This window comes from Ovis aries, chromosome X (genome assembly GCF_016772045.2).
Source record: "Ovis aries strain OAR_USU_Benz2616 breed Rambouillet chromosome X, ARS-UI_Ramb_v3.0, whole genome shotgun sequence".
Lineage (NCBI taxonomy): Eukaryota > Metazoa > Chordata > Mammalia > Artiodactyla > Bovidae > Ovis > Ovis aries.
In genome coordinates this window covers 64,575,856-64,591,150 of record NC_056080.1, presented here as the reverse complement: position 1 = coordinate 64,591,150, position 15,295 = coordinate 64,575,856, and the positions used below count along the sequence as shown (strand labels likewise).

Here is a 15,295-nt window from a genome sequence, read left to right as displayed (position 1 = left end):
ATTAAAGGGGAAAGGCCCAAGACTCATAATCTAAGTTCCTACTCCAAGAAAATAGAAGAAAAAAAAAGGCCCAAAGTAAGAAGAATTAAGGAAATAATAAAGATAAGAGCAGAAATCAATGAAATTGGACAGTGAGAAAGCAATTGAGCAAAATCAAGGAAACAAAAAGCTGGTTCTTGAATGAAACAGGGATAATTGGCATAGATCTTAAAACCATTAGAAGAATAATAAATATTATAAAACAACTTTACACTCATAAACTCAACAACTTAGAAGAAATGGATCAATATCTCAAAACTACAAACTACCAAATCTCAGTCAAGAAATGGATCATCTGAATAGTCCTATAATGATTTAAAATATTGAATTTAAAAAATTCTACATAATCTGTTACAGAAAACAGAAAAGGAGGGAAAACTCCCCCAAATCATGTATGAGTTCAGTATTACCCAATACCAAACTAGACAAAGATAGCACAAAATGAAACCTACAGACCAATATCCTTCATGAATTGACATATGACACAAAAATGCTTAACAAAATATTAGCAATAGAACTCAGCAATACAGAAAGAGAGATGCCCTGACAAAGTAGATGTTTTATCCTAATAGGGATTGACTCCAGGAATGCAAGAGTTGTTCAATATTTGAAAAATGAGTGTAATCAACAGGCTAAAGAAGACGAATCATGAACAAATCAACTGAAGCAAAATAATTTGGCAAAATCCAATACCCATTCATGATAGAAATGCTCAGAAAACCAGGAAGAGAGAGGGAACTTCCTCAACTTAGTAAAGAACACTTCTAAAAAAATCTGCAGCTAACATTAAACATAATGGTGAAAGGCTGACTGTTTCCCCTGGAGATCAGGAACAGGGCAAGGGTGTCTGTTTTTACCACTCTTACTCAACACAGAAAAGACAATTACATTTCTATATACAAGCACTGACCATGTGCGAACCAAATTTAAAAACACATAATACCATTTACAATTGTTCCCCCCAAAAAGCAATATTTATGTATTGAACTTGCACACGATCTCTGTGCTGAAAATTACTAAACTGCTTAGGAAAGAAATCAAAGACCTAAATAAATGGAGAAACAATACTATATTCATGGATTGGAAGACTCAACGTAGTAAAGATAGCTGTTGCTGCTGCTGCTAAGTCACTTCACTTGTGTCCAACTCTGTGCGACCCCATAGATGGCAGCCCACCAGGCTCCCCCGTCCCTAGGATTCTCCAGGCAAGAATACTGGAGTGGGTTGCCATTTCCTTCTCCAATGCAATGAAAGAGAAAAGTGAAAGTGAAGTCGCTCAGTTGTGCCCAACTCTTAGCGACCCCATGGACTGCAGCCCACTAGGCTCCTCCGTCCATGGGATTTTCCAGGCAAGAATACTGGAGTGGGGTGCCATTGCCTTCTCCGAGTAAAGATAGCAATTCTTCCAAAATTGAAGGTATAGGTTTAATGAAATTCCTATCAAAATCCCACAAGATTCTTTCGTAGATATAGACAATTTTATTCTAAAATTTATGTGGAAAGGCAGTAGGCCCTAGAATAGCTAAAAATAATCTTGAAAAGAAGAGCGAAATCGGAGGACTCTGCTTATATTATATAGCTACACTAATCAAGAGTGAGTGGTACTGGTGGAGCAATACATATACAGATCAATGAAATGGAATAGAGAACTCAGAAATAGACATACAAAATATGCCCGACTGATTTTTTTTTAAACTTTTCATTTTGTATTGGGGTATAGCCAGTTGGCAATGTTGTGATAGTTTCAGGCGAACAGTGAAAGGACTCAGCCATACATATATATGTATCCATTCTCCCCTAAACTCCCCTCCCACCCAGTCTGCCACATAACATTGAGCCAACTGATTTTTGACAAAAGTGAAATAGCAGTTCAATGGAGGAAGAAAAACCTTGTCAAAAAATGGTACTGAAGGAATTCACCTCCTTGGGGGGAAAAAAGCATCACTAAATGGATGATGAATTAAATGTAAATATAAAACTTTTAGGGAAAAAAGAGAAAATCTTTAGTACTAAGGGCTAGATAAGGGGTTCTTGGACTTGACATCACAAGGACAAACCATAAAAAGAAAATCTGATCAATTGAACCTCTTCAAAATTAAAATGTATGCTCTGTAAAAGCCCATGTGAAAAGGACAAAAAGAAAAGCTTCAGAGTGGGAGAAAGTATTTGTAAACCACATATCCAAGAAACTACAAATCTACATGCTAGAATAGATAAAGCACTCTCAAAATTTAACAGTAAAAAAAGAACAATCCAATTAGAAAATAGACAGAAGCCATGAACAGACATTTCACTGAAGAGTATATACAGATGGCAAATAAACTGTGAGAAGACGTTTAACATCATTAGCAATTAGGGAAATGTAAAGTAAGATCACAGTGAGATATCATACTTATCAGAATGGCTTAAAAAACAAAAGTGACCACATCAAATCCTGGTACTGCCACTAGGCAGAACACTCTTTGACATAAATTATAGCAGTATTTGTTTGGATCTCTCTCTTAAAGTAAAGAAAATAAAAGCAAAAACAAACAAATGGGACCTAATTAAACCTAAAAGCTTTTGCACAGCTAAGGAAACCATCAACAAAACAAAAAGACAATCTACTGAACGGGAGAAAATATTTGCAAATTATATGGCCAATAAAGGATTAATACCCCAAATACACAAACAGCTCATACATCTTACAATAACTTACAATAACAACATCAAAAAACCAAGCAAACTGATTTAAAAATGGGAAGAAGACCTGAATAGACATTTACCAAAGCAGGCATACAGATGGCCAACAGGCACTTGAAAAAGATGCTCAACATTGTTAATCATCAGAGAAATGAACATTAAAACCACAATGAGGATCTCCCTGGGGGTACAGTGTAAAAGAATCTGCCTGCCAGTGCAGAGGACACAGGTTCAGTCCCTGGTCCAGGAAGATTCTACATGCCATGGAGCAACTGAGTCTGTGCACCACAACTACTGAGCCTGAGCTCTAGAGCCCATGAGCTGCAGCCACTGAAGCCCGTGTGTCTAAGAGCCTGTGCTCCCCAGCAAGAGAAGCCACCACGCTGAGAAGCCCATGCACTGCAGCAAAGAGCAGCCCCCGCTCCCGGCAACGAGGGAAAGCCTGCATGCAGCAAGGAAGACCCAGCGCAGTCAAAAATAAGTATCGCCTCTCACCTGCCAGAACGGCTATCATCAGAAAGAACACAAATAACAAATGTTGGTGAGGAGGTGGAGAAAACGGAGCCCTCACACACTGTTGGTGGGAATGTAAATTGGTGCAGCCATTAAAGAAAACAGTGGGGAGGTTTCTCAAAAGCACAAAAGTGGAGTTACCAATATGACCCAGAAATTCCACTCCTGGCTATGTAAGAAAAAGGGGAAACACTAATTCGAAAAGATATATGTACTCCAATGTTCACAGTAGCATTACTTACAATAGCCAAGATATGGAAGCAACCTAAGTGTCCATCAACAAATGAACAGATAAAGAAGATGTTCTGTATACACACACACACACAATGAAATAGTACTCAGCCATAAAAAGAGTGAATTTTTCCATTTGCAACAACATGGACGGACTTGGAGGGCATTATGCTAAGTGAAATAAATAAGACAGAAAGACAAACATTGTATGATCCCACTTATTTGTAGAATCTTAAAAGAACTATTGAATGTAGCAAAAAAGAAATTCACAAATATAGAGAAAAAAGTAGTGGTTACTAGTGGGAGGAGGGAAGTAGAGAGGGACAGGATAGGAGTAGGGGATGAAGAGGTACAAACTCCTATGAATAAAATAAATGACCTACAAGGACCTATAGTGCAACACAGGGTATGGAGTCAATAATAACTATAAATGGAATATCACCTTTAAAAGTTGTGAATCACCATGTTGTACACCTGAAACTTATGTAATATTGCACATCAACTGTACCTCAATAAAAAAAAATCCTCATGGGAAAAAAATTAAGCATGCAATTAACATACAACTTGGCAACTGCACTCTTGGGCATTTATCCCAGAGAAATGAATACTTACGTTCACAGATAAACCTGCTACATGAATGCTCATAAAAGTTTTATTCATACAGCCCCAGACTGGAAGCAACACAGATGTCTTTTAACAGGTGAATGGTTAAATGAACTGGTATCTTCATACCATGGCATACTACTCTGCAATAAAAAGGAGCAGATTGTTGATAGATGCAACAACTTGCAAGGACCTCAAGAAAATGATGCTGAATGGAAAAAAAAAGTCTTGAAAGATTACATATGATATAAACTTATTTATATAATATTCTTGAAATAACAAAACCATATGGGTGGAGAATAGCATCTTGGTTGCCCGGGACTAGCAATGGGGGAAGTGGGTAGTGGCTATGTGAATATCGAGAGGCAGCACCAGGGAGATCCTTGTGGTGACCACCTTGATTAGGTCTGCACCTTGATTGTGGGGATGGTTTTGTTGTTCTTTAGTCACTAAGTCATGTCTGACTCTTTGCAATCCCATGGACTGTCACCTGCCAGCCCCCTCTGTCCATGTAATTTCCCAGGCAAGACTACTGGAGTGGGTTGCCATTTCCTTCTCTAGGGGACCTTCCTGACCCAGGGATTGAACCTGAGTCTCCTGAACTGGCAGGCAGATTCTTTACTGCTGAGCCACCAGGGAAACCTGTGGGGATGGTTACACATATGATAAAATTACATACACACACAGTACATACACACACTCACAGAGTACATGTAAAACTGGTGAAATATGAATAAGGACTATGAATTGTACCAATATCAATTTTGACACCGTACTATAGTCATGTAAGATATCAATATCAGGAGAAACTGGGTAAAGAACCCCCTGTACATTTTTTTTTTTGCAATTTGCTGAGAATTTATAATTATTTTAAAATAAAAAAATTTAAAGGGGGTTGATGTACTACTTGATGTATTTATTTACTAAGATGTCAAAGCTGGGCTTTTTCGGAAGTGGTTCATAAGTCAGTACGTCAGAAAGCAGGGAAAGGATGGAAACCAGCATTTGCTGGGGACATGCTCTGGGCCAGACAGTTCACCTATATAATCTTATTTAATTCTCAAGACATCCCTGGTGAAGTTGGCATTTTTTCTCATTTCAGATGAAGAAAATGAATCTTAGACTCAGGGCCTGTCCAAGTTAGTGGCTAATAATTTCTAACTGAAGCTAATAATTATTAAGTGCATATGTATGCTAAGTGCTATTCATGAGTTATTTCATTTAATACTCAAAATAACTATGTAATGTATTATAGGTACTACTATTACTCCCATTTAACAGATGAGGGACCTGAAGCTCAGCTGGGTTAAATGACCTGCCCAAAATCATACAGCATGGAAGAGGTAGAATCAGGATCCAAGACAGGCATGTATGATGTGCTTTTCCTCAACCTCAAGGCACTTTTCAAAGTCAAGTAGGGTAAGAAATTCAGATTCCAAGGCAGAAATGAACCCTCCTCGGTGTCCTCAATACATCCCATGAGTCTCTTACCCCAGTCCCTAGAACCATTTATTGCATACATACCTCCAATGTCTGCCTCTCCCTGCAATGCTAAATTATGGAAACTCCTTGAGAGATAGAACCATGGTTTACTCATGTTCATGGCTCTAGAACAGAGGCACAACTGATATCTGGTGCATGGATGAAAGAAGTGAGAGATCTCTTTAAATTCTGTGAATAATTCTCTCTCTTTTTTTACACTTTTTATTTTGTATTGGGGTATAGCCAGTTAACAAACAATGTTGTGATCATTTCAAGTAAACAGCAAAGGGATACATATACATATATGTATACATACATATACATGTATCCATTCTCCCCCAAACTGCCTCCCATCCAGGCTGCCACATAACACTGAATAGAGTTCCATGTGCTATACAGTAGGTCCTTATTGGTTATCCATTTTAAATATAGCAGTGTGTGATTGTGCATCCCTAACTATCCCTTCCCTCCATCCTGCCCCCCTGGCAACCATAAGCTTGTTCCCTAAGTTTGTAAATCTGTTTCTGTTTTGTAAGTTATGAACAGTTCTCTCTCTAGGGCTGCACCTGGGAGTATCTGAGAACCCATCTTCACCTGTATCACACCAGGTGGGCTGAGTAGACGTGTGGACCCCAGTTTTCTCTGATCCCACATCACAACCACTGGCGTGCTGGAGCAATTTACCCTGGCTCACCATAGCCAATTGTTATATTTTCACAATTTTGTAAACTGATTTTTAAACCATTCATAGCTTGAAATCAGCCATGGTGGGAATATTTAGGCCACAAAAATTGGCAAATGCTACAAAGCAAGGCACTCTCCACAAACATCAGAACTGGTTGTTAAACATTTACCAGCACACTGCTGATCCCAGACATTTGACTGCAGTACTTAGGTGCAAGTAAATAAAGACCTCCCAGGTGGAAGGGGCAAAAATAAGCCTTCCAGGGTGCTGCAAATGTTCTTTATCTTGATCTGGCTATATACAAAGATGTATACATACGTACAAATCCATTGAGCTACACATTTACAACTAGCACACTGTTTGCAACTTACTGTATGCATGTTTTGCTCAATAAAAAGGAACTCCCAGACTATGCAAAGAGCTGTGGATTGATCTAGAACTCTTGCTCCCTGCAGAGACCCTACTAATCAAGATGCACTGATGCTCCCAGGCATATTGATCTCCATGCATCATGGATGATGAGGCAGCCCAGTTCAGTGCTTATCTGTTGCGCAGGACGGGGCAAAGGTGATCCAAACAGCTGCTGGCATCAGGAATCCGAGTCCCTTCATGTCTTTTCTTCGTCACAGCTGCTGACATCTCTCACCTATGTTACTCGTAGCCATGGCTCGGGATGGTGCTGTTTGCTGATGGGCAGCATGACTCACTATCCAGCAGATCATTTTTCTAATTAAGTGGGGAGATGGATGGATATTTTCCCATATTTGGGCAGAAGTCACATTTGCTTGTGTCTTTTTACTGCAATTACTCAGCTTTATATTGAAGGGGCGATTCTCTCCACTTTAAAAAAAATAGTACACGAAACCTGCCCCCTCAGACAATTTGTGGGGAAAATGGAAAGGAAATGAAGCACTTTTCCAAAGTGCACCCTCATGAGAGAGAGGAAACAACCTTCACTGAGCTTCTTCCACAAAATTGCCATAGATGGGAATGCCCAGCTCCCTATTTTATCTTTAGGATGCTAGCTGGCATTTAACCTTCCCGAAACAATTCCCATCCTCCTCCTGCTTTCTGGACTCCTCTCCCCTCAGCCACTCAACTGAACAACTTCCTTGGGGCAGCAGCTTTATTCTATGAAGGAACGACAGGAGCCTGCAGGCAAATCCTGGGCTCTAGGAAGTGGGAGGGGAGGTCTAGCTCAGTGATAGCCCTTCATGGGGATGCAGGAGCAACCATGGTGGAACTTGAAGGGTGGACAAGGATAAATTTGCACAATGTCACTGTCAAAGCCTCAAGAAATCAAATACCTAGTCCCCCCTGCCTTCTAGGCTCAGAAATAGCTCCTCAGATAAACCCAATTCAAGCTCAAGTGCTCAAAGTGCATTGTAGACAGATACTGCTATGAGGATTTTTTTTTAAAGTAGAATGTTAGTAGCTCCTGGAAGTCCCACTCAGTCCCCCATGAGCTGAAGTCATGGAACTCACCAGTTGGCTCAGCCCCCTCTCATTTCTGCCTCCAACAGGGTGAGCAGCCTTGGCACTGGTCTCACTGCTCTTTCACTGTATTCACTGGGCCCTTGTACAACTTGCCAGTTATGAGTCCAGTCCTGAATCCCAAGCGTACTTGGACAGAATTACATTTCCTGCCTGGTTTTTGCTAGGCTCTTTCTCCTAGGGACTACTTCCTATAACACACACACACACACACACGCACACACACACAAGTCTGCCTCTGCCATGCCTAAGTCTTCCACACCCAAAGACCACCCAAGAACCAGTATTCCTAACCCCACCCCTTCCTTAATAGCCTCAATAGTGGCTGCAATCCCAGCATGCCTCCTGCCCAAATTATGACAACTTGCTTCAATCACAAAGAACAAAGTCCTCAGATGCTCTTGGTAAATCCAACCGATCCTTGGTCCACATATGATGCTAAAGGCTTGACCAGGGGCCCACACCACCCCTTCTGTCCAGGAACGGTTCAGTTGAACTGTGTCCCTGCTGGTTTCTGACCTTCAAAGTCTTTCCCAGTGGTTGAGGTCATGTTTGGGGCCCAGCTGCAAGTTTCCTTCACAAGAGACTGCTGTCAGATGAGATATACCCACTCTCGTGCCAACAATGTCAGCACTTATCATACCCTCATCAGGTTACCTGAGTGCACTAGAAGCTGGTGCCTCTTTCTCTCTCAAAGGGGCTGGGAGCGGGGTGAGGGAAGGGAGGAGGAGAGAGGTAGAGAAGGAGGTCAGATAGGAGGATCAGCTGCCATGTTGGGTTACTGGCTCTCCTCACCAGCAGTGGCCACTGCTAGTCATTTAACAGATATTTGTTGAATAAAATCATAAAGAAATGCATGGATTAGATCTAAAATATAAAAGAAAAGCATTCTTTAGCTCACAGATATATCAAGCTCTCCTTGAATCTCTATTGCCAGCCCAGTTTGCCTTCCATACCTCTTTCTTTACACTTCTCCCTTTCAGCTAAGCAGCATTAAGTCCTTTTCTCTGAGGTCCTAAAAAACTAACAGCCTTGCTTTTAGTTTTCCACAAAATGGAAAACAAGCCCGAGAAGAACTTGCATGGCTCTTGGCCACTGCATATGCAACTTGAGCCGACTGAACCCTGTTTGCCTCATCTGAGAGGTTATACACCAGTGTGTCATGGACAAACAGACCGATGGCTGGGGCTGGAAATATTTCCATCTGCCTTTCTCATGGGGTTCCTAGCACCCCTCTGGCCTCAATTCCTCCAGCAGCAGCAAAGCCAACACTCTGCATTCCCCAACTCCCACTCTTCAGGGTTTGGTAGGCAGTTCACAGGAGTACTGGTAGGCCAGGCTGCACAGACAAGGCCTCTGAGCTTACAGACTCCCAAATACAGAGCCCTTGGTGGAGTCCACCAGAGGGCTGTGCTCACAGCCCACCTGCCTCAGTTACCAAGGTTCTTGGAGGTCCTGGAAGGTCCTGCTCCCACCTCCCACCAGGTCCATGTCAGATACTCCCAGACCTCACTGACAGGGCAAAGGATAAAATATCCAGACTACATACCTAGTCATTCCAGCAACTTGCCCAGCAGTCCTCCAGAATGTGTGCTTGGGAGCTGGAGGAGGGATAAAATGAGAGGACAAGGCTGCTGGGGAAAGCCCTGGGCTCTGTAACCTTCTGGCCAAGTGAACTGAATTTCTAGACTAAGGCCAGAGGAGGGACGAGCAAAGGAGAGAAAGGAAAAGAGGCAGGACCAAAGCTAACCCCTTATTTTTTCTTCCTAAACTCAATCCAGATTTGCCTTCTGAGGGCTGCCCGAAACTGATCCTTGTGGCTCTGACTCGGCCTTTCTTAAAGACATAGTTCCCACTATGCGGGGGTGGGGGGCAAATCTCACCTGGCCCAAATATGTCCCAGGACAAAAGATGGGGGAAGGCAACACAGTGCAAAACCCCAAATGCCCCACACCTCCACTCTTGATCTAGACCCACAACTGGAGATTCCTTCAGAGCAGCCAACTCAAGACCTCGGCCGTGTGACTCACAGACTCTGCTAGCTAGAGTCACTGGACTGGTCTCTCGAAGTCTGCAAGTGAGTGTGGGAAAAAGAGCACTGGAACACGAGTCCCATCTCTCACTACTTCCTGTGTCACCATGATCAAGTCACTCTCCTCCTCTCAGCCATGGTTTCCCTTCTTGACACATAAAAAGCTAATAGTGGCAGCCCTGCCAAGCTCCCAGCTTGCTGCTGTCCCTTCTTACAGTGGAAGGCAGCACCCTGAGGTGCTTAGGGTCCTGGCATCTGACCCCCAGCAGCCTGTGCTGCTCCAGCTCAGAGATACTTACAAGGATCAGAATTGGGACTTTTTTGCTGGGTTGGGTAGGGGTGGAATCCAGGTGTGAGCTGGTGAGTGAGTAGATAGGGAGCCATTTTGTGTGTGTGCCAGGGGAAGAGGAGGAACAGCCTATCTTCCGTGTTCTTTATAAGGTGTTACCAACCCATCAGTATCTGCCATTCGGGGTGCAGAAAGTGGCTGTGAGCACATCCTGATCTTCCCCTTGCCTCCATATTTCTCACTTCCTCTGTAGGAAAACCACCTAGGCCATCAGCTTGGCTAGGCCTGGGGGCCAGGCTCTGGGCCTGCTAGCTCTTTCTTACTGCAGACTCCAGCTCCTCTTCTTCCCTAAAGCTGCCTGCCTGCTCTCCACACCTAGGCTTTTGTTCCTTTTCAGTCTGTCTGCAGAGTGGGGCACCATCTCCAAGCTCCCTCCTCCTTTTTCACCCCGAAGAACAGCACACAGCCTCATTTCCTTTTGAGGCCATGGTTCTCAGCTGTCTGTATATGAGAATTTCCTGAAGAGCTTTAGAAAAAAGGCTCATACTCAAGCTTCACCCCTGGAGTCAGATTCCATTAGTCTGGGGCATCCTGGGCACCACTGGTGTAAAAACTCGGGAGGTGATTCTAATGTGTCATCAGAGGTACAAGCCATGGCTTTGAGGGTTCCTGCTACTTAAGATATCAGGGAATCAGAGGAAGGGTGACCAGCTAACAGGTATGGGAAAAGAGAAAATGTTGGCACCTCCCAAAGTTATTCCAGAAGCAGTTCTTCCCTGAATGCATCACTCTCTCAGGAGAAAATAATGCCAGTGGCTCACACCATCATGCCAGACAGTGTCAAGTGCTTTGTTACCTCACCCTCATTACCACCATTGTTTTGTTTTTTTTTTCAGCTGCTCAGTCGTGTCAGACTCTTTGTGACCCCATGGACTGCAGCAAGCCAGGCCTCCCTGTCCTGCACCATCTCCCAAAGTTTGCCCAAGTTCATGTCCATTGCACTGGTGCTCCATGGGAGGAGGGAATGGCAAACCATCCCAGCACACTTGCCATGAGAACCTCATGAACTGTGTAAAAAGACATGACCATCACAGGAGGTATCATTCTTATTCTCACTTTGCAGTTGAGGAAACTGTGGCATTGAGAGGTGAAGCAACTGGTTCAAGAGTGAGATTTGAATTCAGGCATGTGGCCATCAGCCATTATGCCACATCCCTCTTGCTGTCATGCTTCAGATCGGGTACTGTTCTCAAGACGCTCCCCTCCTCCCTGGAAGGGCCTTCATCCCACACCCCAGGTCTGGAGACGGACTGGGGCTGAAAAAGTATGCTACCTTCTATGTATAAAAAGCTGTCCTTTATCCTGGGGAGGTCATCTGTATTTGAGGAAACTGCATGTGAGGTCTGGTACTCACATTCCAGGAAGACACACAGCTGCAGTGTTTAAAAAATAGACTCTGGTCAGACAGATCTGAATGCACAGCTCAGCTTGGCCACATACTTGATGGTGACTGTACACTATACTCTCCTCCTCAGTAGCCCTGGTCTCCTCGTATATCAAGTGGGATAATCACACAAAGTTTCTGGGGTCATGGAGCTGCAATAAAAGTACATGGGCAAAGTGCCCAGCATAGAGGGGTGCTCAGTACGCATGCTTCCCAACTCTCCAGCCTGCCGTTTATTGGAGGAGCCTTCTAGGGTATGTGGCAAAGCCCTTTGGCAGTCTACAGATCCTTTTGCAGGAAAAAAAATGCCTTTAAATATATTAAATAATGGAGAAGGAAATGGCAACCTACTCCAGTACTCTTGCCTAGAGAATCCTGTGGATGGAGGAGCCTGGTGGGCTGCTGTCCGTAGGATCACACAGAGTCGGACACGACTGAAGCGACTTAGCATGCATGCATGCATTGGAGAAGGAAATGGTGACCCACTCCAGTGTTCTTGCCCAGAGAATCCCAGGGACGGAGGAGCCTGGTGGGCTGCCGTCTATGGGGTCGCACAGAGTCAGACACGACTGAAGTGACTTGGCAGCAGCAGCAGCATATTAAATAAACTACTTAGGATTACAAAGGAAACATTACTGTATACAGAAATACAATTTACAGTCTAGTCATATGTGCTTCTTGATGAACAGATTTAATGTAACAAGATCTAGCAATAGGTCTAATACTAACAAACTTTTGAGATAGTAAAAATAAATGATTTTTTGAGATACCTGTAACAACTGTGATGTGATATGGAAAAAGGCTGTAACTGTACTGGTGACGGTCCCAAATGCTGCTGATAGCACTGTGGTTTACTACACTGGAGACAGGTCTGCCCCCTTCTCTACTCAATAGCTGTGTGATCTGGGCCACCCTACTTAGCTTCTCTGTGCCTGTCTCCTCACCTGTAAAACTGGAGTTGCTGTGAGGATGCAATGAATGGATAAGTACATGTAAAGTGCTTAGAGCCAGGCCTAGGACACAGCAGAGGCTCTTTAAGTGTTAGCTCTTACTGTTATCTACAAATGGGCCTCTATAGATCAGGGTGCAGAGTTCATTAACCCAAACCCCAGGGCAAAGTCCTACCTCCAGCTAAGCTCCCCTACTATGCAAAGATGACTCCAACACCACGTGTGATGCTTTGCCATTTGTATTCCTCTGGGACTTGGGATCTTTAAATATCTTCTTTAAAACACTGCCAAAGCCAGGTCTTCTGAGGCCAAGAAACAAGCTCCTTTTCAAGGACTGCCCTCCCTGGGGCTTTGCCTCAGGACAGCCTCCAAGTCCTCTCCACGTAGCCCCACTTGCCCTTCAACTCCCCCTCCCTCAACCTTTGCTGCCCAAGGCGCTGCAGTTACAGGCTCTGTCATGGCTTCAGGCTTCCCACTTAAGAGTCTAGAATTTGCCTCCAAACTTTGAACAAGCTAAAGGGTAATTTGGAAACTGGTAGCACTCCCTAACTTATTGCTGTCATTAGGAGTCAGGGAGGGGGTCTGCAAAGATCAAAACCATCCCTTCAGTGTACAGATGTGGCAGCTGAGACCCAGAAGGAAACAAAGACTTGCTGAAGCCCATATGGCAGTTTGCTAGCAACTCTGGGCTTGTGACCCAAGATTCCTCTTACTCTTTTCTCCTTGGTTGAAGCAAAATTTCCATCTTTTTAGACCTCCCCCTTCTTCTTCCTCTCCATCATCTAGCCAGTTCACACTTCTCATCAGTTCCATTTCGTCATAAATATGGTACAAATCCATTAGCCCCTCTCCATGTCCCTGCCCCTGCCCTGGGTCAGGCCCTCTCGCCCTTCACTCCTCACCTGCCTCCCCAACCATGGCCCACTCTGCTGCTTGAAACTTCCCACTCTGCGCCTCTGCTCCTGTCACATGTCACAGATGTCAAGAACTCGAAGGAAGCTTATGGTTCTTGAATCTAACTCCTCACACACCATTCCACTCCACATCCTGCCATGCCAGAGAGGAAGCCTCCAAGGTTGTGCTAGGTGAATGGAGCCCTCCAAGGTCTGACAGCGAGCAGGAGGGAGAGCTGCCACCCAAAACCAGGTCACAAGGTCATGAAATCTGCATTCTAGAAAGAACTGACTTTAGTACTACTATTCCCATGACATCACCCATGTCTCAGAATTACATCCCAAATCCTACTGTTTCAGGTAACAACTGGAAAGCTCGTTTTGGTCAGGACCATAATTGCTAGTTCCCCTTCTACATGCTCACTTTGGAAAATGTGGACAACACTCCCTATCTTTCTCCCATTTTTCCCCAGATCCCCTAAGGTAGGCCTCCAGTAGTCACCAGCCCAAACTGCCTCCTGATCTGTCACAAGCATGGGTAGGCCCTGCCTGCTCACCAACCATTTCACAAATACTTCTACAGGCTTGGGCTCAAAATCAGTTTGCTAGTCTCATGTTTGTGAACTCCCCCATTGCCCTGAATCTCCTAGAATATATTAGACTGTGTCTGCCTCCCCTCTGCTGCACTAGCACCTGGTAGCAGGTCTAGCATAGAATGGAGATTCAGTCTCTGAGAAATGAATGAAGAAATGAAAGAAAATGCTAATATTGCAAGAGGGATAGAGAGGAACAAGACACAGACAACCCTGCCCTCTGGGAGTTTAGAGTTTACTTATGAATATAAAATACATATGTGAATACAGAACCAGGTTGCCATATCTGACTTTCCCTGCAGTCCAAGCAGGAGCCTAGGACACTGTAAAAAGGCTGCAATGTAAAAGCAGTTGGGTGCAAGGGCATGGCAGGGCAGGTCATGGAGGCAGCATCTTGGATCCAAGTGGGCATCGAGCTAAGCTGCAGACTATAACAGGCCTGGGGTGTGTGTGTGTGGGGTGGGGGGGTGTTGGGAAAACCAGATTAAGTTTCCAGGAACTAGAGACACCATGTTAGTAAAAGTATGTTCAGAGTGGAGAAGAAAGATTCTGGATATATTTCTTCAAGGCCTGGTGTGTAGCTGTAGAGGCTTATCAGTAAACCAGAGGGCGATGGGACCCAGAGACAGGAGGAGGCCTGGGAAGTGTCTGAATGAGAATAGAAGCAGTGAGAAAGGGAAGACAAAACCAGGCAAAAATGGCTAAGGGACCAATTCCATCTTGTGACTGAAGCTGATGCTATCACCTCTGAAATGGGCATGTCATTGAGGAGTGGGAAGAATGGGAGTGTAGCTTGAAGTCTTCTCACTCTTAAACTTCATGCATTCACTCACTAAGCATTTACTCAATACCCCCAAGACATAGCTCTTGACTCCATTTGTGTGTGTGTGTCTACACATTCTAACTCCAGGCAATGCTGAAGGCCTCTCCTGCCCCTTCACCTTCAGGTAGGGCAAGAGGCTGAAAAAAAGGCGTAAAGATCTTTGCTACTCAAAGTGTGGCCCATGGACCAGCTGCATCACTATTACTTGGGAACTTGCTTGAAAATGAAGAATTTCAGGTTCTACCCCAGACCTTCTGAAATAGAGTTTGCACTTTACTTCTTAAACTTTAATATACAAACCATCTCCTAGAGAGCTTGTTATCTATGTCATTGGCCCATGGATCCCACATTGAGTAGCAAGGAACTAGACACAACTAAGGGACCAGTGTGCCGGGGATGAAACTTTTAATGGGAGGGACCAAGGGAAATTGATCTGGTTTGGGTGCCATCTCTCCCTCTTGGTCATTGTCAGACCTTAGCAGGCTCCATTTCCCCTAGTGTGGCTTTAGTGTCTTCCTCTTTGACACAGCAGGATGTGGAGT

General features: G+C 44.1%; 1 protein-coding gene across 1 annotated transcript in view; it reads right to left on the bottom strand.

The window, feature by feature from the left end:
• Positions 1-15,295, bottom strand: part of NHSL2 (NHS like 2) — a 295,495-nt gene that overhangs the window by 131,910 nt on the left and 148,290 nt on the right. The gene's annotated exons all lie outside the window — the stretch shown is intronic.